Genomic DNA, 25,309 nt, shown 5'->3' on the forward strand with positions numbered 1-25,309 from the left:
ACAGGGAGGAGGGGGAGAATGCAAAGCAGTGTGAGGGAGTGCGGGAGACTAGGCGTGCTGAGGGAAAAGGTCTGGGGCAAACCTGGGCCCACGGGCCAATCTGCCTGCTCCAGCTGCAAAGCAAAATTAAATTCATGCTAGAAGTGGTCTTTCTTGCCACAGGGAGAGTAGGAAGTGAAAGCAGGGCTTGAGGAACTATGTCTGCACAAGAAATCTTGCGGCAATGCGCATTTGCCCCCATCGAACAACAGACGCTTTGTGCATAATCGGCCATTGTCAACAGCAGTTTGTGGCAATGGATTTGGGACAATCAAAGAGGTCAAAAGATTTGCGATCACATCAGGGCATACATGCAGTCTTCCTGATTCCAAAGGAAGTTTAGAGCACATACTAACTGGTGCCCCCCAAAACCACTTGCTCAGCCCTGCCAATGGTCCTTCTATTAGTCCAAGGTCTGTATTAAATCTGGAACCTTTTCTTTTAATGGGCTTCAAGTGAACCCATCAAGTGCTGCTCCCCCAAACTAGAACGTGTCCAGAAGAGGGCAACCAAAATGGTAAAAGGTTTGGATTCCCTGCCCTACATGGAGCAGCTTAGGGAGCTGGGTATGTTTAGTCTGGAGAACAGATGGTTAAGTGGTGACATAATAGTCATGTTTAAATATTTGAAGGCATGTCATGTAGAAGATGGAGCCAGCTTGTTTTCTGCTGCTCCAGAGACTAGAACAAGGAGTGATGGATTTAAGGTGCAGGAAAAGAGATTCCACCTAAACATTTGGAAGACTGATGGTAAGGGCCATTCAATAGTGGAATTTGCTGTCTCCTATGGAGGTTTTTAAACAGAGGCTGGATGGCCATCTGTCAGAAGTACTTTGATTGCGTATTGCTGCATGGCAGAGGGTTGGACTTGGTGGTCCTTGTGGTCTCTTCAAACTCTATGATCTGTGGTATATGTTGCTAGATATTCAGCAGCCAAGTGCCATAGCAATAGCTGTGCTGTGTCCTAGGTCTGTCTGTTAGGGGGCAACAGCAGAGGCACCAAGATTGTTTTCCCAGGGGCCCACAATTGCCGAATGGCACACACTAGCCAGCAACAGCTAGAGCAGGGGTCTGCAACCTGCGGCTCTCCAGATGTTCATGGACTACAAATCCCATCAGCCCCTGCCAGCATGGCCAATTGGGATTTGTAGTCCATGAACATCTGGAGAGCTGCAGGTTGCAGACCCCTGAGCAAGAGGAAATATGGCTGCCTCAAGAACAAGGAACAAATGTCATTTGCAATTCCCATTAACGTTATTGAACCCTAACAAATGGGGTTTTCCCAGTTGTAATCTTAATTTGTTTCAAATAAATGCAGTTGCATGACCATGGGCAGTCATATTTTTTCCAAGTCATCACAAAGCTCCTTGCTATCTTACTGCTCAAACGTATTTCATACAGTATTTGCCTCTCAGGTAAGATCTCCTTCTCCCTTCCCCCCTCCACCCCGCCCGTATAGAAATCACTCTGGGCAACTTATTTTCCAGGAATCCTGCTAGAACTGCAAAGAGAACAACCTGATGTACAGCAGGGAACAGTCAATCAAAACAATTTGACGAGCACAGGAATCCAAATCAGATTCAGCACTCAGGCTCAGACGTCATGTACACAAGCGCAGAGAGAGAGAGAGATTCAATTTCCCCATCTACCTTTTAAAAGCTTCTATTAAGTAGATCCAGCATCCTCAGTGCCTTTTAGTAAAAGACTAGCTGTTTCTTTGCCAAAGCAAAAGGATCCAAGGGCAGTCTGGAAAGTAGACTCTGAGAAATTATGCACTCCCAATCCTAGATAAGGTTTGGAGAACTGCACTCTGCACATGCTTACAGGCACCCCTTCCTTCATATAAAATTTAAAGCCTGCATCTAGAGGACTTAAAAGGATATTTTAATCAACATCATGCAAGCCTCTCAAGTTATACCGCATCTATGTGCTGCATAATTCTTCAATATTTGCCAGTCAAAAGGCTCTTGAAATGTCACTGGTAATGGGGCTCCCAAAGCCACCCCATTCCTTTTCTCCGGATGCATGGGTTCCCCAGCCCACAGCTGTCTTGCCTGCATGCAGCACACCACTGGGTCCCGCAGTCCCATGTTGCATAAATCCCTCTGACAAAGCGAAGGGGTTCAGCCAAGCTGCTGGTTCAGAGGTGTTCGTGCAAAGCCATTCAGGCATCAAGAGCTCAGGGTTTCAGAGTGGGAGATTCAAGTTCAAACCCAAGCTGAGCCACTCGCTGCTCCAAGGAGCTTTGGGGCAAATCCCTCTTTTTTGCAGCCAGAGACAACACACTGCATTATATTTTGGAAATGGGCTGTGAATAAAGACTAGCGTAGGCTGGGATCTAATACCAGTGAACAGATGTTCTTGCCCACTGCCCCTATGAAATACACATCCACACACAATGCCAAGGCACACCCACACCCACACCCACAGAGAGGTGGGGAGGGAGGGAGGGAGGGAGGAAGGAAGGGAGGGAGGGGGAGGGGGAGGGAGGGAGAGGGAGAGGGAGAGGGAGAGGGAGAGGGAGAGAGAGAGAGAGAGAGAGAGAGAGATCTCCAACCAAGGATTATCTGCTGTTCTCCATGCACCCGAATCTCAGGTGCTGCCATTTGGAAGGGCAGTGTCAGAAAGCTCTGCCAAGGCAAACCGCCCACCTCCCACATGGCAAATCAGCCCACTGATGTATCTGGAGAGCAGATCAATCAGAGAGACTGAGGCAACATGACCTGAACGAAGCAACTTAGCCCAGTCCTTGTGTGCCTGAGCTTGGGCATCAGCAGCAAGCAGCGTTCTTGTCTGAGAAGCACTTTATTCTTGTTCCCTTTGGTGGTTTCACACCTCACACATGAATGCCCAAGAAGCTTCTTACGCTGAATCAACCCATGGGTCCATCAAAGTCAGTACTGTCTACTCAGATTGGCAGCAGCTGTCCAAAGTCTCAGGCTAAGGTCTTCTGCATCACCTACAGCCTGGCCCTTTTTAACTGCAGATGCCGGGGATTGAACCTGGGACTGGATTCCATTTCCTCCACATGAAACTTGCTGGGTGACCTCTCCCAGCCTACCTCTCAGACACTTACCATATGAGGTGTCTGTTGTGGGAAGAGGAAGGGAAGGAGTTTGTAAGCTGCTTTGAGACTCCTTCTGGCAGAGAAAAGCATAGCACACTAACAAACTCTTCTTCTGCTTCTTGTGCTTCTGGTCAAGCAGAGGCTCTTCTAATGTGGTACAGCTCCTCCCCATCTCAGCTAAGCCACCCCCAACAGGAGCCCCTCTTTCCCCATTTCTCTTCCACTCACTTACAGCTGGATAGAGGTGAATCTCCCAAGCTATCTTCTTTTCCTTAATTAGAATGCCTGCACACCTAACTCTTCCACCCAGAAAAGCTTAGAGCAGGGGTCCCCAACCTTTTTAAACAGGGGGCCAGTTCACTGTCCCTCAGACTGTTGGAGGGCCGGACTAAAAAAAACTATGAACAAATTCCTATGCACAAATGATTGTAAAATGTTTGATTTCACCTTTCAGCCTTTCTGTCACGGTCTATTTTTAGAACAGTGACCAAAGTATGTCAAGTACAGGGTGGGCTCCAAATATTGTTGGGGAGGCTGTGGAATACCTTCCCCTGTAAAAAAAAAAAAGCAGAACTTTCCCAATGAAGCATTCCAACTAACCCAGGATCAGGTATCTTCCTGGGTTCTTTCCTCCCTAGCAGCCAGCGAGCGATTCGCCAGCCTGGCTGATGCCAATGGGAGTGAGGCGGAACAGAAAGCCTGAGAGCAACACATGGAGTAGCTGAGAGGGAAGGGCGGAGCAGGCGTTGCCACATGTAAGGTTTCCAACTCTGGGTCAGAAAATGCATGGAGATTTGGGGGTGCCATCATGTAACTGCAATCAACAGCCGTTGGGGCCAGTTCCTCCTCTCCCTCGAGCCCTCACTGCTCATGAATGGAGCCATCGCTGCCATGCCTGGCGGGCCAGATAAATGCCTTCAGGGGGCCACATTTGGCCCCCGGGCCGTAGTTTGGGGACCCCTGGCTTAGAGGATGCAAAGGAAAGAGCTGCAAACCCTGCCCCATGACTCACTGATCTGGCCAAGACTAGAAGCAAGAACAGTACATGCAGCAACACAACAAACAATCTCTAAAAGAGCAAGCGCCAAGTCCAGTAGCACCTTCAAGACCAACAAGGTTTTCCTGGGTGTGAGTATCATGCATGGAACACTTACCTCTTAGTAAGCAGGGCTCCTAGCTGTGCAATGGGGCTGTAGTGTGGTCTCCTCGTGTTTCTCTGTTCACATGCAAGGAGCCATTCACTGCCTAGCCCTCAGCTTACTTTCTGAAGTCTCAAGGGGTCTCTGCTTTTCATGTTTCTCTTTTCGCCCATCAATTCCTTCTTAAAGGCACAGATCTCATCACACCCATAGTTGCAAGGTACAGGGCTTTGTTAAAGAGTTTTAAATTGCAGTTATTTCAATATACCTGTGATTGTAGTTATATCATATTCTAGCCCATTCGAAAAATGTCCCCCCCCCTCAATGAAAGAGACAAAGCAACTCCCTGGACTATATGCTGCTGAAAAAGTAAACCATGTGTTAGATCCCACTCCCTTCCCCTCCACTCTCTCTCTCGTTTTTAAATAAAGACTTGTTTTAAATAATTTTTTAAAAAACCCTCCCAATCCTCAGGGAAGGCGGAAGTAGAGCCAGGGAGGTAGAGCAGAGCCAAAAAGCACCAACTCTTTGCTGCTATTATATTAAGATATTGATATCTTGATATGAGCATATGGAGAAGGAGCCAGCAACATGAAATAGGGGGCAAGGGAGAAGGTGTGGATGGCAGTGCGAGGGCGTGGGGAGACTGTCAATGGGTGGAAAGAAGATGTCCAGGGCAAGACTGTGCTCACTGGTAAATCTGCCTGCTCTGGCCCCGAAGCAAATTATAAGTTCCCTTTGTTAGATTACAGTATCTGAGTAAAGGATCTTTAACTCTCAAATCTTGAAGTTCTAGTATAGACCAACAAGGCTACCCAGCCGAAAGTCCCTAAAAGAGTGGGTCCTTCTGCTTAACTCTGCACTACCAACTAAACAATTCAATCACACCCAAGGCAGAGAGAAGCATGGCGTAAAAAGATTAAACCAGAGCAGTAACTCATGCAGAGAGACAACAGTGACCCTTTTCTGTGGGTGTCTTTGGATGCCTCGGAGCTTTCTGTTAATGAGCCCATTTATCGCTTGCTTGTTTGGAGAGCTATGTCACTCATCACTGTTCTGACATGGGAACAGAGAGTATTGCATCAGATCAGAACAGAGGGTCCAGCCCCCTCCCCACAAGAGGCTCTCGGGAAGACTGAAGCTGCAGAAACATTCCAAAGGTTATCAAGATCCTCCTGGGGCTGGACCTGCTGAATAAACATTAGAGGCGGTTTCTCTCTCAGGCACACAATTGTATAAACATTTTGCCGGATGCATTTTTCTTCCCGTCTGGGGGAGGACACCCTCATGCATCATGCAAATGGCAAAGCAACATTGCCACTGTCAGGGCCGCTGGGACTTTGTACTAATGGGACAGTGAGAGAAATCTTCCGAGAGCAAGCTGGCTCACCAGGCTTCATCCATGCCAGAATCCGCATTCTGTGCCAGGGAGACCATAACTTGGCTCTGAGTGCTGGTTCAACCTTTGACATCTCCATCTTACCCTAGAATATATGCTAATGTCGCGATGATGAACCCTCCACAAATGGGCACACAGGTGCACCCATTGGCTGAGGGTGCCTGGTGCCACCAAGCCGCCCTCCTGACACACCTCCCACCCACCTCCCCATTCCTTCCCCCCGCCTCAACAAGCAACCCCAGCCTGGCAGAGAAGCAGTGCCCAGCCACCCTCCTGCCAGACCTCCTTCCCGCCTTGTCATTTCCCCAGCCACCCTTTCCCACCCCAAAAAGCAACCCCAGTCTAGCAGAGAAGCCACTTGAGAGCTGCTTATCTCTAAAATCACTGGAGGAGAAGATTTTGACAGTGACCAACTCTCTGGGGCTATTTTTTTTAATTATCCCCATAAATTTTCTTGTTTGACTGGCTGATTAAGGCTCCTTCAAAGCTGGAAGAACTAGAAGACCTTCAGTCCATGACAGAGGCATAGTGCCAACGAGGCGGGGTGGGGCACGACGCCCTGGGTGGAGCTGTGGCGAAGGCATGGCCAAGCCGTGGAGGGGGCATGGCGGGGGTGTTCCAGGGCAGGGCGGGGCAGGCGGTGCTGCGGCAGGGGCGCAGGACGTGCACGCACCCCAGGCGGAGTTTCCCTTTGCTCCGCTTCTGGTCCATGACAACAGTAATCCATTCCCATGCACCAACTTAGGGTTGAAATATTGACCACAGCAGCGTCCACAGAACATATAATTCCAAATGAGATGCTAATGAGTCGATCCAAGATCCATGCGACAGAAGGCATTATGACCTCAGAGCATCTTAGCCTTCATCTGGATGGCCTAGGCTAGGCCAATATTGTCAGAAACTAAGTAAGGTGAGCCCTTATTAGTGGTTGAATGGGAGACCACCAAGGAAATCCAGGGTTACTGTTAGGTTTGGTCAATACCTAGAAATTCGATAAAATTCGGAATCGGATTTATTCAGGCATACAATTATCTGTATGCCTGAATAAGCCAAATAAGATATTCAGATATACCCGAATATTCGGGTATACCCGAAAAATTTGGGTCTGTCTGATTTTTTGCATTTTTGATGTTTTTTGTGTTTTGGCCTGCAGGGGGCACACTTTTCAAGCTAATGGTGCCAGAATTTCAGAGTATCATTCAGAGACAGTCCTGTTTATGTCAGCCAAGTTTGGCAAAGTTTGGTTCAGAGGGTCCAAAGTTATGGACCCCCAAAGTGGGTACCTCATCCCCCATTGTTTCCAGTGGGAGTTAACAGGAGATGAGAGCTACCCCTTTGAGGGTCCATAACTTTTGACCCCCTGACCCAAACTTCACCAAACTCAGTTGGTATCATCAAGACAGTATCTGGATGAGATCCTGAACTTTTGGTGCCAGTAGCATTAAAAATGCACCCCTGACAGGCACCCCAAGAAATTGCTCAAGATTCTCTGTCCTGCAGTGCCTTGGCACCATTGTAGCCAATAGGGAATTTCTGTGCAGGCTGCACATTTTTAAAGATAGAGGCACCAGACTTTCAAGGTGGCTCCAGGAGGCCCTCCTGGTAATAGCATGCAGGCTTGGTGAACTTTGCTTCTGTGGGTTCAATTTTATGAGCCCCCAAAAGGCTTATTTTGTTTCCCCTCTCCTACACATGAAGGCTGCTGGCTGAGTTCTCTCAGAACTCTCTCAAACCGCCGCCCCCAGAAGCAAAGTTCACCAAGTCTGGGTGCTATTACCAGGATGGCCTCCTGGAGCCACCATGAAAGTCTGGTTCCTCTATCTTCAAAAATGTGCAGCCTGCTGTTATGCCCAGCTGGCTCTATGCTGGAGATTTGGGGAGAGGGCTCTGGGGGATGGGTTGTTCTGGGTATGGGCGTCTAATTTCCTGCACCAGGGCTGCTGGTGTGAGTCTCCTGAACGGAACCAGCCAACTTTGCTAAAGTTTGGATGGCTGGGCACTCGTTCTGTTGCAATCAGGTTCACCTTCAACTGGGTGCCCACAGCATTTGCCCATTCCAAGCAAAGTTTAGCAAAGAGTCTCTGGATGATATCCTGACATTCTGGTGCCACTACATTTAAAAATGCATCCCCTGCAGGCCAAAATTTGGAAACATGCCAAAAATACCCCCAAAAGCCCAAATGTCTTCCATTCGGGTTCGTTCATATTTGGGCAGGACATATTCAGCCAATTTTAGCCACACAATATGCCTGGATGCACCCAGATTTGGGCCAAATCTGGGATTCAGTACACCCGAATCTCCAAGCCTAGTTGCTATGCAGAAGACAATGGCAAACCACCTTAGCTGTTTCTTGCAACTTGACAGCATTTTCCGTCCCTGCAGTATCCTCAAACTTAGTTGATACAGTGAACTTCCTTCACAGCAGGAACATCAGCACAAACCCTGGCCTAAGTCTCAGACCCGCCTTACCCATTCCCCATAGTATCAAGAGTAAGCCACTCTGGACATGCTGTGCAGTTTCTATGGTCTGCTGCAACCACCAGCAGTACCACAATCCCAGTTTCATGACGAAGAACCATCTAAAACAGCTGCAGGCAAAGAAAATAATTATGTCTCGAGGCCCACAGATCCATACAATGGAGGCTGCCCACAGGTGTCTCTATAAGAATGACAAATCTGTGGGGTCAGGTTTTCATTGATGAGGACGGTGACAGTCTGTCATCATTTCAATTTCCTGGCCAGAAAGCTGACCAAGCAATGAGGCAGAAGAGGAACAGAGCTTGCAGCCTTTGCATGCATACCATCAACTTCCCAGAAGTGATTGATTCTCCCGCTGACTGACAGAGAGCGGAGCCAAGACCGGACCTGCTCCACTGTCTTTTCTCTCTGTGGGCTTCACGGCTTGTTTCTTGAGGAAGATGGACTGTGGGGAAAAGGACATTCCAGCCATCCGTATATGAGCCTGCAATTGAAAAGTGCAGCAGAACACTCAGCATCTCACAGGAGACTTGGGAACGGGACAGGTAGAGACTGACTCTTGGGATAGACCTTTGCTCCTGCCCGTTAAACAAGGGAGTAGGAGATGCACTTGGGCTCCAAGAAAAGTGTTAGAAGGATGAGTGCCTTCACAAGGCTCATAATGGGGAGTGGCCGTGGCTCAATAGCAGAGCTTCCGCTCAGCATACAGAAGGTCCCAGGTTCAGTCCTCAGAATCTCCAGTTAAGAAGGATCAGGTGATGGGTGATGTGAAAAACCAAGACCCTGGAGAGCTGCTGCCAGTCTGAATAGACAATTCTGACCTTGGTGGAACAGAAGGGTAAGCCCCGCTTGGCAATCTGATCCTCACCAAGGAGTCAACACCAATCTGCCTGAGCATTAATAGTGCTTTGGTGGCCATTCAAAAACCGGGGGGAAAACGTACTTTCGGTTATTCTCATTGGGCAAGGCCCTGACTTGGACAGGCCAGGTTGACCCTGTCTTGTCTGAACTCTGAAGATAACCAGGCCCTGGTTACTACTTGGATGGCAAAACCACCAAGTTAATCCAGGGCTAATATGCAGAACCAGGCCATGGCAAACCACCTTTGAATGTCTCTTGCTTTGAAACCTCTACACTGTCACCATGAGTTGGTTGTGATTTGACAGCTCTTTCCCACCCACTACTGGGCAAAAGCAGAAAAGTGCTTCCCTTCAACAGCGGCAGAATTAATCCATGTTTTCATAGCACTTTCCACGCCAACAGCCCAGCTGGTGGCATTCTCCAACAGTTCCAATCACTTATATCAAGATGGAGCTGGGGGACGTCTAGAAATGGACATCCCAGAAAAAAGTATGCCTTTACCACACCCCCAAAGTTATCATCCTGCCAGCACTTGGACCGCAAAGAATGTCCTTTATCTCAACAACCTTTCAGAACGTAACGAAGTATACTTGGAAAGAGTGACCTGCCATTTGGTTAGACCAGGGGTCTTCGACCTGCGGCTCTCCAGATGTTCACGGACTACAAATCCCATCACCCCCTGCCAGCATGGGCCATCACCCAGCTAGATCTTATCAGAGCCTGGAAGCTAAGCAGGGTCAGTCCTGCTTAGTTCGTGGCTGGGAGACCACAAAGAAAGTTTGCTATGCAGAGGCAGGGAACAGTAAATCACCACTTCTCGACTCTTGCCTTGAAAACTTCATGGTGCTGGGGTTGCCATGAGTCGGTTGCAACCTAATGGCATGTAATTATTAAAGTACTGAAACAACTTAAGTATGCTCCCTTTCCTATTCATATTTCTCAAATAAAATTAGAGCCTCATTAAAATTTCTTGTCTAAGTAACCCCAGAGCAATTCCCTCTCCTATTAACTTTTAAGCATTCGTCTGAACAATGCGACAGTTCAGGTTTCGCTCAGATAGTCATCAAAGCATCTACAATCAGAAAGATGTGTCGGTAGGGAACTACTAGAAACAACGAAGCCTGATGAAGCCAACCAACCCCTAACTTCACTCTCTTCCCTCCTCCACATGGCTCTTCCGTGTCTGGGAATACCAACAATTACCAAATTAGGAGAAGTCTTCAAAACTGCTAGATCTATTTTTGCTGAGTTCATGTATCCTTTTGCTTTCTTACCTGAATGACAAAGTTAACCCAGGCAATCGGCATTCAGAGAGCGGATTAGGCCAGTGTGGAGGACTCTGGGTCAAGAAGTAACCTGGGTTTCCCTCTTCTTCTCCATCCACCACCAGCTCCCCCAGTTATACCTTCCTTCCCACCCACATGGCCCCCCACAGGTCCTTCTTTAGCCCATTTGTGAGCTCTCCCATTGCCTGCAATCACACCCTTTCCTCAATGTTGGCAGGTACAACATGGCTAGGAGCACCACCACTATAGCTGCAGAAAGTGCTGCCACCTTTACATCTGCACACCCATCCCCAGCAATGTGGAGTGTTGAGTATGGCAGGGAACACAGGTGATGGAGCACTCATAAGCAGATGAGGAAGGGCATATCAGTGTGCAGCAGGCACATAGCCAGGGAGTTGGCAGGAGTGGGCCCCAGCAGCTGCTCTGCCTCAGGAAATGCTCCGCCAGTTCTGGAACAGAAAGGCCTCACATTGCATTGCTAAAGCTAGTATTATGGGGTGTTTGGGGGATTTGGCTTACTGCAAACAGGAAGCCTTAAAGGGCTGCACCAAACACTTGAACCTGTTCTCAGTAAATAAGGCTGGACTGAGAATGATCCTACCTACAACATGGTAGGAAAAGTTCATGTTTGCTCCTCCACAGGAGCAGCAGTGGCGTAGTGGTTAAGAACAGGTGTACTCTAATCTGGAGAAACTGGGTTTGATTCCCCACTCAGCTGCCTGAGCTGTGGAGGTTTATCTGGGGAATTCAGATTAGCATGTACATTCCAACACATGCCAGCTGGGTGACCTTGGGCTAGTCACAGTTCTTCTGAGCTTTCTCACCCCCACCCACCTCACAGGGCGTTTGTTGTGAGGGGGGGAAAGGAGTTTGTAAGCCCTCTTGAGTCTCCTATAGGAGAGAAAGGGGGGATATGAATCCAACTCTTCTTTTTCTTCACTTGATGTGTACTACTCACCTAACTCTATTAGAGATTCAAAAGATTTCATCCAAAGGCCTCCTCATTGGCCCAGCTCCCAGGAAGTGACTTTTAAAGATTCCTTCTAAAAATAAAGGCAATCTTATGAACATGCCAAACATTCCTAGGAAATCTTTTTCTTTTCTGTTTTTTTTAGGGTGGCCAGATTTCCATTTCAGTTCATGCATCTCCTGGAGCTCGTCAGTGCCCCCATGGCCTATCTACCAATAAATCTTTGAGCATTTCTGTTTCATTTGGAGATCTGAACATGCCAGATTCCATTGGTTTGGATTAATGTTCTCTTTTTGCAAGCAAGCCACATGCATTTGTAATTCTGCACGCTGACAGGCTTTAAAACAATAATGGCTCCTAGCAGCCAACTTGAGATCGTTTTTGCCATTCTCGAAAATTCTGTGGGAAACGCTAATAAGGCAAATCAGCCCACCTGGACAACAGCATATGAGTGACGGTCAGAAAAAGCCAGGCTGATTTTAGAGTTGCACCCAAATACTGATAAGAAAGTCTCCAAAGCATGCAATGATGCTTTCAGAAAGTTCAGGGGTCCAAGCATGACGGAAGGCCACCCTCACAGTGCCACTGAAGGAAAGATACACCTTTCTAAATCCACTGAAGGGCACAATTGCTTAGGCATTAAATCAAAAGGCAAACCTGTGTAAGGCTGTTGCAGGAGTGTGAAACCAAAACCAAGCATCACCATAACTGTAAGCGATTTATGTCTCAGCAAACCCCTCAGAAGAATCGACCTCAAAACATGTCAAAGAGAAGGTGCTGTTGTGCTAAGGATACCATTTTCAAGCATTTTTCCCCCTTTTTACTGAATTATGCACACACAAGTGCATCAACCTTCCACTTAGTTAACGCACTTAACAGATTAGCTGAGGGACCCCGTTCAAGTGGAATTCACCAGCAGACGTCGTCCTTCAGTGCTTGAGCAAACTACACTTGAGGCAAAAGCCTGAAATTCAACTCCGGTGCCTTCCATTAACTAAGCTCCTCTGCCAAAGGTGTTTCATGCAGCACACAAACCATTCAAGTACATAGCTCACCTGCAAAAAACATGCCAGCGATAGAAAGGTGCAGCAAAATCACTGAACATGTGCAGAGGTGTTGTCCAAAATCTGGAAATCCAAACCAAAAGGGTGGAGCTGGGGGGGGGAGGGGAACTTACAATCCTCTGTGGACATGTGTGCCATTCCCCCAACTGAGGAAAAATAGGAGCATGGACTTGATGACATCACTTCCAGGGAAAACAGTGGGCCCATACTGGGTTGGCAAGGTCAAGTCGGGCAACTGCTGAGGATGTTGGAGGGGTGGCCACATTGGGAGCATTTGATGGGAGTGATGTCACTAACATCAGTATGTCACAGAGTTTCCAGCAATTCCTAGAGCTGCCCATCCACACTGGCACAGAAGACACTGGTGCTATTATGTGCATTTTCCCTCCCACTGTTGCCCATACAGAAACAATACAGCAGCCTCCTCTCCAGTTTGCAAACCAGATGATTGCTCCAGTGGACTTAATCCTTTAAAGCACAGGTGTCAAACTTGCAGCCCTCCAGATGTTATGGACTAAAGTTCCCATCATCCCCTGCCAGCATCACGCTGTGCAATTCTATAACATCTGGGAAATGCCAACATCTGGAGGGCCGCGAGTTTGACATCTGTGCTTTAAAGGATTCTGGCCCCAAGGAAGCCATGGCAGGATGAGTGCCAATGGCAGCCTTCAGAGCAGGTGGCTGTCCCTATCTAAGCCTTGAGCTGGGAGAGGAATCTGGCTGGATCAATCACAGTTTGCAAAGCACCAGCTCTTATACTCTAGCTCCAAGCTCCACACCCGCTACTCTAGCTCCAAGCTCCACACCCGCATATAGATTGTAGACCACCCGAGAAGATCCTGTTTCTAGAAAGACCTTTCTTCCCATGGTGCCTCAGATCAGAACACGTCTCACTCCAATACCGGAATCAAGCAATTTGGACCAAATCCAGAGTGAAATCTGGAGGGAGAGAATTTCCAAAGCAGCACTAAGGGTTTTTATTTAGGGTTTCATTTCTTGCTTGGCACAAGAGTGAAATATACAGAGTTGTTAATCTTGGAATCTTTTCAATAGTGGTACAAGATGTGGCAGGTCTGGATTTCCAAGGAGGAGGAAGAATGGACCAGAACACCAAGTGAAAAGTCTCCATTTTGCTTTCAGAGCTTGGAATGAATTAGGGTGTTTGTTCAGATTGTTACGCAAGCAGAAAGCTCTAGAGGTTGGGTCTCTTGAGCAGCCAGATTGCCAGCACTGGCACAGCTGTTAGGGACATGTGCCCCATACAAAGGTAGCTTCTGTTCCAAGAATTCACCTCTTGGATATAGGAGCAAGAGCAGGCTTTTGGATCAGCAAGTGCTAAAACACATGTAGTTCACCCCAATCTCACAGGAGCTGCAGTGTCTAAGAGCAAAAATGTTGAGCCCAGTAACACCAGAGGGGTGCAGTGGTTAAGAGTGACAAACACTAATTTGGAGAACTGGGTTCAATTCCCTGCTCCTCCACATGAAGTCTGCTTGATGACGTTGGGCTTGATGACGTTCTCTCTGAACTCTCTCAGCCCAGGTGGAGGCAGACAATGGCAAACCACCTCCAAGCATTTCTTGCCTTGAATACCCAAAGGGTCACTTGACCACACACACACACACACACTCACATACAATACCTTACAGACCAGCATCTAAGCTCTCCAGAGTCAAAGATCTGACAAAGGAAGACTTGATTCTCCAAAGTTTATACCCTGGTGATCTTGATGGTCTGCATTCAAATCTTGCTCTTGGAACAGAATTCAAACCACTTATTGGAGGACAGGTCCACTGAAGCCAACGGCCCCCATTCAAGGCCAGCCAATTCATGCTTAGATAAGACGACTGATTTGGAGAGCAAGTTTTGCACCATCTTTATTTCTGGGAGGAGTTCACCATGACCAGGGGTAGGGAACCTGTGGCTCGAGAGCCGCATGTGGCTCTTCTGCCCTTGCACTGCGGCTCCCACTGCCTGGCTCCTGGCCCCCATCCTTGCCCACCCTGCAGGCAGCAGGGCAGGCGCACCAACTGCCCGCAGACGGCTGGGCTGCGCTGTGGGCTTCCCCTCTCGCCTGCCCCGTTGGAGCGGGGCGGGTGCTTTCCCGGCGGCCAGCGAGGCCGAGTCGCTGGCCCCATCCTTGCCCGCCCTGCAGGCAGCAGGGCGGACGCATCCATACGCTTCTCAGAATGAGCAGAGTAAAAGGTAAAAAACCCCAATATATACAGTGTTATCTTTATTTTAAATGTCAAAAATTATTTGCGGCTCCAAGTGTTTTCTTTTCCCACGGAAAACGGGTCCAACTGGCTCTTTGAGTGTTAAAGGTTCCCTACCCCTGACCATGACGGTGAGCTGCCAGTCCTTCTGCAAGACAAGAAATCTCTTAATCGAAAACAAACTGTGGCTTTGTCCGCCAGTAACCAAGAAGCCACCTCTGAGTCGTCATCTCCCCGCAGCCCTTTCATCACATAACCCCACCCACATAAGCGCCTGCTATCATCACAGGCACTGGGCCATTTGCTAACAAAAGCATGCAGTGCTATTTCTATTCATATGTGCTTGCCAATTTTTCTGTCCTCCCTCCATTCTGCAAAGCATACAAGAATTTGTAACCCACCCATCCAATCGCCAGGAAATGTCCATGGGCAGCCCTCGTCAAAAATGAGTGCCTTTTGCATAAGAAGAGCTTAACAGAGGATCAGACCCCTCAAGGTAGTCCAGGACAGGCAGTTTCTGTAAGCACAACCCATTCTGCTCTTTCCTTATCTGCTGCCCCCTCTCATATTTTGCGCGCTAATCTCCAACGTCTTGCAAATGGGAAGATCGCACCATATTTAGCAGGGAACTTAACAAGGGGTGATATTCCAGACATCACATGCAATTTGTTTTGCTGTGGCAACAGCTCTAATGTATCCTGAGTTAAATAGATTTTCTCTTCTTCTTCCATCTCTGGCATAGATAACCCCACGTGTTCGGAATTCTGATGCAGAGCTATTTATGGAGTAAATATAAATATGCACACAAACAGTATCACTCCAGGGCTTGAAAGCTCAGTTGAGTGCAGATGGAAGGGGAGCCCGGCAGTTTTGAGAACTGCAAACCGGAGATGCCCTTTGACTTTCTCAGCAACTGTTTGGTTTGCAGCCCATCCATGATGAACCGACTCTCACGTGTGCATAGCTCTGAGCATAGCCCTCCATCCAAGAGTCACCTGGTCCATCATTCTGACAACAGAGGCCAGCCAGCAAGACAGCAGGGTGGTGCAGTGGTTAAGAGAGGAAGGCTCTAATCTAGAGAACCGGGTTTGATTCCCCAGTCCCCCACACGAGTGGAGGTCCCCAATCTGGTGAACGGGATTTGTTTCCCCACTCTTCCATATGAAGCCCACTGGGTTACCTCAAACTAGTCACAATCAGAGGCATATCGGGGGGGATGGCGCCCGGGGGCAACATGTGGTCGGGGAACTCCCCACACCCCCAGCCCCAGCCCCTGCCTGATGGAGGGGGAGCCGGCCTAGCAGCTTTTGCCGTCTCCCAGCCTCCCTGCTGACAGGGGGGCCAGGGAGGGAAGCAGCCGGCCTGCAGCCACCCGACAAGCAGCTCAGGAGGCTGCCAAGCCTCAGGCCGGCTCCTGTCATCCCTGGCTTCCCTGCTGACTGGGAGGCCAGGGAGGGAACTAACCAGCCTGCAGCTGCTGGACACAGAGGGAGCCACTGGGCGCCGGCTGGGTACTTGTGCCCAGAAGGCGCCCGGCGCCCCCATGTGACCAAACGGCATGCACCCAGGGACATGGGGTACCCCATGTCCCCATTACCAGTACGCCACTGGTCACAGTTCTCCCAGAACTCTCTCAGCCCCACCTACCTCACCAGGAGTCTGTGGTGAGGAAGAGATTGTAAGTCACTTTGAGACTCTTTAAAGGTAAAGAAAAGCAGAGTATAAAAACCAACTATTCTTCATCTTTTCCCTACTTACTCCTTTGGAACACATATGACGCTACCTTACACTCAATCATACTCTTGGTCCACCAAGGTCAGTACTGCTTACTCAGATTGGCAGTAGCTCTGTAGGATCTTGGGCAAACAGTTAGCAAGTTGCAGAACGTGAAATGAGGTGCCTGCCACAGTGATGACCATGCCTGTTGTTTAAGAGAAAGGCAAGGTTCTCAAGATACTGAACTCTCTTGCTTTTCCAGAAGCATGGAGTTCACCCTGTTGTGGGAGTTTGTTTACTTCATTTTTAATTTTACCTTTCTCCCCAGTGGGGACCCAAAGTATCATAGAACTCTCCTCACAACAGCCTTGCAAGGTAGGTTAGGCTTAGAGCCCACAATTAACTCAAGGCTGCCCAGGAAACTGCCATGGCAAAGTGGGGATTTGAACCTGGGTGTCCCAGATCCTTGTCTAGGCATATAACCCATATACTGCAACTGAGAGGTGTCCCCACCTCTAGCCAGTCATTTTTGAATGAAGCAGTCTGCTGCTGAGGGCACCAAGAGATAGAGGAAGGACAAGAAGAGGTAGGAGAAAGGGGTGTGGCTCAGTGGCAGAGCATCTGCTGGCTTGCAGAGGTTTCTGGGTCTAGTCCAGTGGTGGCGAACCTATGGCACTCCAGAGCCCATCAGCCCCTGCCAGCATGGCCAATTGGACATGCTGGCAGGGGCTGATGGGAGTTGTAGTCCATGAACATCTGGAGTGCCATAGGTTCGCCACCACTGGTCTAGTCCCTGCTGTTTCCTGTTGAAAGAACCAGGCAGCAGGTAATGTGAAAGACCTCTGGTTTGGGGTTTTTTTTTGCCCTTGGTGGATAATCTACCATAGGCAAGCTAAAGAAGCAGAGCATCCAACTGGTGAAGAAAGCCCTTCAGTGGCGATCCTGGCAGTGAATCTCTGTTGTCACATCAATACTAAGGGGTAAATCCTGGACTGAATGGCCCAGGCTAGCCTGGTCTCGTCTGCTCTTGAGAGCTAAGCCGGGTTGGCCCTGATTAGGACATGGATGGGAGGCTACCATGGATTGTTATACTGTGGCAGGCAATGGCAAACCACCTCTGATCTTCTGTTCCCTTGGAACTCTTTACCAGGTAATTATAAGTCACCAAAAGGCTCACAGCTGAAGAGCTTTCTTCACCTGTTGAATGCTCTGCAGGTGCAGGTGAGAGGGCCTGAGCTTGCAGAGACTACCAACTGGAGATTCGCAGCAAAGCACAGCCTCCCCCATCTTTTACGGGTCACCCGATGAAGCCACTATGGGGCAGTGGTCCCTATAATAGCGTGCTGCCAAATGCATTATGTCTTTGTTATGCTAATGCAAGGATGCAGCACAACTTAAATAGCACTTCCAGAAAAATTAAGTATATTCATTGACACAACGAAATGTTTTCACCCTCCGTGTAACCTTCACAGTTCCTGTACAAAATCTATCAGTCAGTAAACTATTCATCTGTGAATGCTTACCAATTATTATGCTAATGCTGCACAATACGTTACTGCCGATTCCCTCTAAACGCCAAGAAATGTAGACGTCTGGCAATACGGTTCCCGTATTATAGCCCTATCAATAAACACAATAATATTTGCAACTGGATTTTCAGCAGCAGCAGAGACAGAACAATGTGTATTTGCTCTTCTTGTTACCATTATTATTATTATTACAATTGGACACCATGGAGAGGAAGAAGAAACAGCCTATCTATAGAGAGCCACAGATTTCAGAGTTGAGCTGAAGCTATCGCTTTAGCTTCATGTCTGCTTTTGTTAGTTTCGAAAGGCAGCTTACCTACCTCCTCTAACAGGCATCCGTTTCTTGTCCTGATAGAAACATGCTGAAGATCGTGTCTCATATTATAGGCAGCAGTGAGATCTCACGGCTAGCTCACAGGAACAGCGTAAGGATGCTCTGAAGGTGTGGGACAACCCCAGAGCTCATCTGATCATGTTCAAGAAAGCTCCCATCTCAGCTAAGGATGCTTTTGAAATTCTCTCATCCAACCTCTTCCTCTCCCACCCACACACAGCATACAGAGTTCTGAATTACCTGGTTTAGTTTCCAAAGTGAAATCGGCACGTGCCAGATCCTGTACTATTCAATGCTTTAAATGTTCTGAATGCTGTAGAAAATGTTACATGTGTACAGTTACTGCAGCTTTCATTCCCTCTGTAGACTTCACTCTCCAAAAATGGTCACACTGATAAAGGAGCAGCCACAACTCACCATGACCGCCATTGCTGCTAGGGAGGGGACAGCCTAGACAACAGGCTGCCGCCTTCCCCTTGCCTCGCGAGACCTCTCCAGACACACGAGGCTCAGACATGCGTGGGCGGGTGGGTGTCACTGAGCACTGACGTCAGGGAGGTCGCCCTGACATCACGGGGAGGGCAGGCCAGGCAGCCTAACGTGTGCCATCTGGGGGACAGCACTTGGGCTGCCCAGCACACAGATCAGTCCCCCATGCTGCGCCTTACGCTTCTGTTAACCTGGAACCAATATGTTAATAAAAGGCTATGGCCTTTTACCACACAAAAGCTTGTTGTCGTTAATTTAATTGGGGATTAACAGGAGGATGGGCTCTTAGTTACTTCTCTCAGACAGCAAAGGACTTCAACGCACCTCCCCCCCCCCAATAAATAATATCAGCTGCTCAGCAGAGAAGCCAAAAGCAACTCAAAGGGATCAGTCTGGAAGACCTTACAGAGTGGAAAGGCTCTACAGGCTTTTCAGAAAGTTTCATGTGGTAATTTTTTTTGTATTTCCCACCACTGAGCATTTTTCCCCTGCTCGAATCAAGTTGATTGCATTTTGCATTGTATCTACTGGAGTTTTGACTCTTACAACCTGGAAATCTCATTGTTCCTTTCGGTGCTCCTGGACTCAAATCTAACCACTGGCAGAAGTCTTTTAGGAGACTCTTCCAAAGAGAAAGAGCAGCCACCAAAAAGATTCAAAGCCCTGCAGAGATACACATACTTGAAGGACAGCAGAGCTTACCAAATCTGCAGGATTGGTGTAAAGAGGGGCCTGGTGCATGCACGAAGAAGCAGTCCTGGATATATGATTGATTATTTGCCCCGTGGAAGACAAAATGACTTAGCTGGCCTCACTGGGTGGTGGAAGTACTCATCTTAGATGCGATAGAGAAGTTAGAAGAGTATGACTTGTCATACCCAATGCTTTCTCTACACAGTGGCATAGTGGTTAAGAGCAGGTGTACGCTAATCTGGAGGAACCGGGTTTGATTCCCCCGCTCTGCCACTTGAGCTGTGGAGGCTTATCTGGGGAATTCAGATTAGCCTGTGCACTCCAACACACGCCAGCTGGGTGACCTTCGGCTAGTCACAGTTCTGAGCTCTCTCAGCCCCACCTACTACACAGGGTGTTTGTTGTGAGGGGGGGAAGGGAAAGGAGTTTGTAAGCCCCTTTGAGTCTCCTTACAGGAGAGATATAAATCCAACCCTTCTTCTTCTTGCTTTTTCTAGACTTGCTTTTTTTTCTTTAAGGTAATTCAGAATAGTATTTGGTTATTAGTGAATATATTATCAAGTGTTAATTACTGTTTTGTTATTTACTGTATTATGTCTTCATTTCCTTTCTATATCGTAATGATTCTTCAGTTATGAAGTTTTGTAAATTTTAAATACTTAATAAAAGAAAAAAATTTTAAAAAAAAGAAGCAGTCCTTTAAGGAAGGAGGTTCCAATTCATGAAGGGCACAGATGTCAAACTCACGGACTTCCAGATGTTATGGACTACAATTCCCATAATCCCCTGCCAGCATGATGCTGGCATGGGGATGATGGGAACTGTAGTCCATAACATCTGGAGGGCCGTGAGTTTGACACCTATGATGAAGGGGCTTACAGGCATGAATCAGCACCTTGAGTCACATCTGGAAGCAAACAGTCAAACAAGGAAATTGTTCTGGGGTTAGTGCTGCATAAGTTTGACATCACAGAGATCTTGTCTCCAGGTGAGCAAGATCTGACAACTGAGCCATGAAATGCAAACAATTAACAACTGAGACATAAAATGATAAAAGGCATTATTTGTGACAATGCCACTTGTCCTTCTAATAATGTCTCACTAATAATGTCTCACTTTTAAACTCTTTACAATTTGTGTGTTCAACACTGTCAAGTCACTGCTGGCTCATGGTGACTCCTCCAGAATGTCCAGTCACTAACAGGCATGCTCAGGTCTTGCAAACTGAGGGCCATGGCTTCCTGTTTAGAGTCTTACTCTTTTCCTGCTGCCTTCAACTTTTACTAGCATTGTTGTAAAGATGATGCAGATACTGGTTCATGGCGAAAACTACAAGTTCCAACACATTTTGGGTTCAAATCAATATGTGCATGTGTGGGTGGGTGTTAAGAGTCATCAAGTTGCTTCCAACTCATGGTGAACCTATGAATCAGTGTCCTTCAAAATGTTCTATCGTTAACAGCCTTGCTAAGGTCTTGCAAACTGAAGGATGTGGCTTCCTTTATAGAGTCAATCCATCTCATGTTGGGTCTTTGCCTTCTCCTGCTGCCTTGAACTTTACAATAGCATTATTGTCTTTTCCAGTTTAGCTTAATCCAGAACAGCCAAGTTGATCCCCTAACAAGTATATGCTTCCCCCAGCAGCGCCACCGTCCCTGCCTCATCTGGATTCAACTGTGGTTTTGTTGTCATCTGCCACCATATATCCAGACATTGATTTAGAGGAGAATGATGCAACTGGAGGATTAGGGGAAACTGGGTGTCATATACTGAAGAAACTCAACTCCAAAGCTTCAAGTAATAGCACTTAATAGCCTCATGTAGATAGTAAGAGCATGGTGGGTTCTCAGTTAAGGTGATTATTTCATGTGCAATGCATCCACAGAAAGGCTCCGTACATCACTGAATATCCTCGGACTCCCACACACCCTTGTAACAGGCAATGCCTCCATGTTCACTAGTGAGGTTTTAAGAGGGTCTTGACCATCATCAAGATCCAAGAGGTCACTTTAGATGGGAGACTACCCGCTATCTACAAATGGGTTGGTGGAAAGGGCCACCCAACAGCTCATGTCAGAGAAGAACTTTTCCAGGAAATCCAAGTGAGTGCCAGTGCTATTATCAGAAACTGGATAGCCCTCATATGTAGTCCAGGTGGGTGGAATGATTATGAGGTACCATGTAGAACACCCCATGTCTCACACAGGAAGCAGACTTTATGATCAGGTATGATCAGATATGGGTCAGAATCTCTATGATCAGGTTGTGAATTCTCCAAGTGGAAGTCCTGAATTCCCTGGCCCTGTAACTGTTGCAGAATTTGTCTCAGCCAAAGCCAGACACAGCATGGCTGTCCTTCAGCCCCATCCAACGGGCCAAGCACCCAGTCACAACACCACCAGCCACTCCCAAGGAGGCTTCCTGGTGATATGGGGAGGCTAAAAACACAAAAAAAGTTTCCCAGCAGCGTGGGGAGGCTAAAAACGCTAAACAGGTGGTGTAAGTCCTAAGCCCCAGCTGCTGGGACAACTGAGGCAATAGCCAGTTGGGACTCCTTCAGCCACACCTATGGACTGTCCCTGTGATGCTGGCAGTAGGGATGCAGGCACAGCATTCAGCGCTGCATCCCACTGCCATGGAAGGCTGTGGCGGCTGCCCATGGGCAGATTCACCCCTCCAACCAGGGCATGTGCCCCAGGGAGAGAAAATCCACCACTGCTTCCAACGGTGAATTCAGGCCCCACCTTTGGACGAGCCTGCCAGCATCACAAATCAAAGAGGTTCAGAAAATGATCTGTGAGTCTGGATTGTAGATAGAAGTTGCCATGGAAACCTGGGCAGAAGAGTCCTACCCCCTACTGACCACTGAGATTGGGCCATTCACCCAGTATCTCTACATAGCTGTTCATTCTGTTTGTTCATATCATTTGACTCGTTTACAGACTTAGTGGAGACGCGGTAACTGAAGGGTGGCCAGACTGTAAGGATAACACCTTATTACCCTTGGTTCCTACCGGAAGGCTGTGCTCAGCCTCCATTCCCAATGCCCCTTGTCAACTGGGACCCAGACTACAACAGAGCAGCTTATGCACTTAGACCCCTTCCGCACATGCAGAATAACACACTTTCAACCCACTTGCAATGCACTTTGCAGCTGGATTTTTACTGTGCAGAATAGCAAAATCCACTTGCAAACAATTGTGAAAGTGGATTGAAAGTGCATTATTCTGCATGTGCGGAAGGGGCCTGAGAGGCGCAGACCTAAAGAATTAGCTGGGAGCCTATTTTTACTTTCATTTGCAGATGCAGATGTTTCATGTCCGCGGCTGCAATCATGTCTTTGCTGCTTCCCTTCCATCCACCTCTTCAACCAGAAAAAAAAAGAGATTGCACAACAGCACAAAACGGAGTGCCGTAGTGGTACCTGCCAGGTGAGAACAGAATTAGATTTGGTACCAATTTCTCCTAGAGAGACATCCAAAGCTCAGGCAGCATTGATGACCAGCCACATCACAAAGCATATTTACTCAGAAGCAAGTCTCACTAGGTTCAATAGGACTTAAAAACAAGTGTACACAGGACTGCAGCCTTAAACAAATGAAACTGCCTTATCTCCACTCAGACCACTGGTCCATCTGGCTCAGAAATCCTTGTTCTTGGAAAACTTATCCGTGAGGTTGCCAGACCCCAGCTGCAGCCTGGAGAGCTCAAAGAATTGCCCCTGACCTTGAGACTACAGAGATCAATTCCATTAGAGGAACGGGCAGCTTCGGAGGCTGACTTTATAGCATCACAGCCTTACTGAGCTCCCGAAACTCCATCCCCAAACCTCTATGAATTTGCCAACCCAGAGCTGGCAAACCTATTCATCAGTCTGTAATTAAATCTTTCGGACATGGACTTCAGCTAAACCATAGACTGGCCTTTTTCACAGCAAATACAAACACTGTGTTTAAAGCAAGCACTCCTAGCACAAAGCCTGAACATTTTGCAGAATAAACCAATCCCAAATCTTATTATTTGGTTGATTATTGATTGATCCAAACTCATTCCTATTAGGTGGAAGAGCCATTCCTTGATCACACAAAAAACCCAACATGTTGCATTCTGTTTAAGCTACCTGTGAATGTTATGTATTGGTCAGATTAAAAAAAATAAAATTTGAAAGGGCAGCAGGTTCAAAACAATACGTTTAAAATGATTTCACAGAGGTGGCCGTGTTAGTCTTGGGGCTTCAAAGTAAACATAATAATTTGGTATGCAGATGAAATTGAAGATAAAAGAAAGTGTGTAAGTAAAGAGAGAGAATTAATGCCTGGGTCACTTTTGTATGTTTTGTGATGTGGATTCTCTTGCGCTGTACTTTGGTTCCCTTCCTTGAGCCATCAGCACCCTTGCCCAAGATTTGAATACTTTGCTGTGGACTCAACATAGCTCTGTTTCTTGAGAGATCTGCACTGCAGAAATTTTGAGCTCTGCTATGGATTCCCTTTTTTGAATCTTTTGATTCATGGATTCACAGTCTCAGGACACATCCTGGAAATCTCTTTTGAGAACTAAGCACCTAATAATCAATATTTAAGTAACTTGCATGTGTGAAGGAGCAGAGTGGTAAGCTGATGTATGGCAGTCAAAGCCTGAGTTCGATCCTGAGGGAAGTTGATTTCAGGTAGCCAGCTCAAGGTTGGCTAAGCCTTCCACCCCTCTGACCTTGGTAAAATGAATACCCAGCTTGCTGGGGGTAAAGTATAGATGACTAGGGAAAGCAATGGTAAACACAGCCTGACTAGTAAGCGTTATGATGTGATGTCACTCCATGGGTCAGTAATACACCTTTGTTTTTTGCATGTGTAAACTTATAGGGCACTATTCTGCATTCGCCCATGCAGAATAATGCACTTCCAGTCCACATTCAATGCACTCTGCAGCTGGATTTTACTGTGCGAAATAGCAAAATCCACTTGCAAACAATTGTGAAAATGGATTGAAAATGCATCATTCTGCATGTGCAAAAGTGCCCGTAGAGTATTTGCCTATTGACATTAGATGCTCTTGTATAGTTCTTTGCTTGTGCTCATGACAAAATCAGGATCTGGTTTCTGATAGGTCTATCTATGTTAGTCTGTTATCATAGTTGTCAGCATTGCTCAATGGGACTTCTGAACACAAGGAATACTTGCTCACCTTAGGTGAATAGAATGTTTTCTCTATGCAGTGCATTGCTTCTTTCAAATGTCAGTTTGAACAATATACTGCCTTCTTCAAAGAAAAAAAAAGATATGACTGAATTTTACCAGCACATTTGTGGTACAACAACCTCAATCCCTTGATGTCCTTTGCTCTTACATATTCTAAATGAAGAAGCACGGTGGTTCCTTACAGAGGCATAAGAAACAGTGGCCATTGTATTTTTAGTAATAATTCAGCTTTCAGCAAACTTTTTTTTTAAATTAAAGAATCTTAAAATATGTGAGGTACATGCACAGTGTGACAACATGGTCTACACCAGCATATTTTAATCAGTGCTTAACCCCCCAGAATCTTTACCCGTATGTTAGCCAGTCATGTCATCTTGCCTAATAAAAACCCCATTGTTAGTTTTACGACCGAATTGAGTGTCGCATTGACCGCTCTAAGAGCATCTAAAGAGTTTTCTGTTTTATGGAGTTGTATTGATACAGATACAAGGCTGCGACTGCATTGTTAGAATTCAAGAGGAAGCAATCCCTCTAAGGGACTTCTGACCATAGCAAACATTTCAGTTCATAAATCAGTCTTCTATTTTCCCCTGCTCACAAAAGAATCCGTCTCCGTAATGCACAACCAATGACAGAGTTCCACATCTCATTGCAAATGTCTGGTCCCAGCGTTCAGATTTTTTTGACTATGTGATGTAAAAGTTCAAAACTGCTCCCAGTTATGTCACAAACATGTGCCCTGAATTAACTGGTGCAACACCATGATACTTTATTTTATTTCAAATTTATGTCCCACCCTATCCCCGCAGGGCTCAGGGCGGGTCACAACAA

At 47.2% G+C, this 25,309-nt stretch overlaps 1 protein-coding gene across 1 annotated transcript in view; it reads right to left on the minus strand.

The window, feature by feature from the left end:
* GRIK3 (glutamate ionotropic receptor kainate type subunit 3) overlaps window positions 1-25,309 on the minus strand; it is a 253,820-nt gene that overhangs the window by 180,887 nt on the left and 47,624 nt on the right.

The sequence above is a fragment of the Sphaerodactylus townsendi genome, linkage group LG06 (assembly GCF_021028975.2).
Source record: "Sphaerodactylus townsendi isolate TG3544 linkage group LG06, MPM_Stown_v2.3, whole genome shotgun sequence".
NCBI classification, from domain to species: domain Eukaryota; kingdom Metazoa; phylum Chordata; class Lepidosauria; order Squamata; family Sphaerodactylidae; genus Sphaerodactylus; species Sphaerodactylus townsendi.